The sequence below is a fragment of the Salmo salar genome, chromosome ssa18 (genome assembly GCF_905237065.1).
Source record: "Salmo salar chromosome ssa18, Ssal_v3.1, whole genome shotgun sequence".
Classification (NCBI taxonomy): Eukaryota; Metazoa; Chordata; class Actinopteri; order Salmoniformes; family Salmonidae; genus Salmo; species Salmo salar.
Window position 1 is genome coordinate 82,986,834 of NC_059459.1, and position 2,229 is coordinate 82,989,062.

The 2,229-nt window shown below is 45.8% G+C and overlaps 1 long non-coding RNA gene across 1 annotated transcript in view; it reads left to right on the forward strand.

Annotated features, from left to right (window-relative positions):
• Positions 1–604: 604 nt before the first annotated feature.
• Positions 605–2,229, forward strand: part of LOC123728781 (uncharacterized) — a 10,472-nt gene continuing 8,847 nt past the window's right edge. The window contains exons 1-2 of the long non-coding RNA XR_006760565.1: positions 605–796; positions 1,205–1,321. This is a non-coding gene — a long non-coding RNA (uncharacterized lncRNA). The remainder of the gene's footprint in view (positions 797–1,204; positions 1,322–2,229) is intronic.

The window sequence follows — 2,229 nt, forward strand, 5'->3', positions numbered from 1 at the left end:
GAGGTCTAAATAAAGATGAGGTCTGAGGTCTAAATAAAGATGAGGTCTGAGGTCTAAATAAAGATGAGGTCTAAATAAAGATGAGGTCTGAGGTCTAAATAAAGATGAGGTCTGAGGGCTAAATAAAGTGAGAGTAATCAGGGTGATGAAGAGGTCTGAGGTGATGATGGTGCCAGGATCTCTGGTTAGTAGACCGGCAACGTCAAGCGCTGGAGAGAGGGAGTTGGCCTGACATCATAATGTAGTTTCTGCTTTTTTATTTCGGTTTAGTCACATGATTTTTCAATTTGCAGAAGTGTGTCAATCAGTTGTGCTGCCAGACTTATTTGCCGTTCCTTTAATCATCCAGATAAAACGATTGGTTAAATGAATCGTCTTTTAAACCTTAACCCAGAACTAACTAAATAGCAATTAATATGAATCAACTCTGTATGAAGATTAAGTCATGAAGGAAATGGTGGTCACACCAGATACTGACAGGTTTTCTGATCCACGCCCCTACCCCTTTTTTTTTTACGGGATCTGTGACAAACAGACAGACAGACCAGACAGACAGACAGACAGACAGACCTAAAGACAGACAGACAGAGAGACAGACTAGAACAGGTGTCTGGCTCTAAGCTCTCTCCTCTGACCTTGTGGCCCTAGGATTAAACTCCACTTCCCAGAAGGCCCCGCGGCTGTCTTTAAATCCCTGAATAGGCTTTAATCTGCGTCCTGTCTCGAGCAGATCAACAGACAGAGAGAAAGTACAGAGAAGGGCAACTACCGGACAACATGCCGCTGAAACGACAGGGTGAGACTTTATCGATGTGTGTGTATGAGACAACTTCACAGAGACGAGAACATGCTGGAGAAAATGTCTTCAGAACTATAGCTGATTTGACGATGTGATTTGGGTGTGTCTGTGTGAGAGAGGGACTGGTGTGTGTGTGTGTGTGTGTGTGTGTGTGTGTTGTCAGTCTGTTGACTGTTAGTAAGTCAGCCTTGTCTAGTGTGAGCCAGAATGGAGTCTATCTCCTGTTTCTGTAGTGTGAGCCAGAATGGAGCCAGAATGGAGACTATCTCCTGTTTCTGTAGTGTGAGCCAGAATGGAGCCAGAATGGAGACTATCTCCTGTTTCTGTAGTGTGAGCCAGCGTGATGTCGCGCCCCCCTTGGCAAGGCTCTGTTAGTTGTAAACCAGAACTGTGTTCCCCCCCCAGACACGGAGCGAGCCCTCCAGGTCATAGAAGCCTCTCAGATGGGAGACGAAGGTTTTAAGAACAGAGCTGAACAACTCCTCAACATCTTCCAGAGCGACCTGTTCCAGGCTCTACTGGGTGAGATACCCTGATACACTGATACACACACTGATACACACTGATACACACTGATACACCCTGATACACCCTGATACACCCTGATACACTGATACACACCCTGATACACACTGATACACACTGATACACCCTGATACACCCTGATACACAATGATACACACTGATACACAATGATACACACTGATACACACTGATACACACTGATACACACACTGATACACAATGATACACACTGATACACTGATACACCCTGATACACCCTGATACACAATGATACACACTGATACACACTGATACACACTGATACACACACTGATACACACTGATACACACTGATACACACACTGATACACAATGATACACCCTGATACACTGATACACACTGATACACACTGATACACTGATACACACTGATACACAATGATACACACTGATACACACTGATACACCCTGATACACACACAACCTCTCACACACACAACCTCTCACACACAACGCTCTCACACACAACGCTCTCTCTCACACACACACACACACACACACACACACACACACACACACACACACACACACACACACACACACACACACACACACACACACACACACACACACAACCTCTCACACACACAACCTCTCACACACACACACACACACAACCTCTCACACACACAACCTCTCACACACACACACACACACACACAACCTCTCACACACACACACACACACACACACAACCTCTCACACACACACACACACACACACACACAACCTCACACACACAACCTTCACACACACACACACACACACACACACACACAACCTCACACACACAACCTCACACACACAACCTCACACACACAACCTCACACACACACAACCTCACACACACAACCGCACACACACAC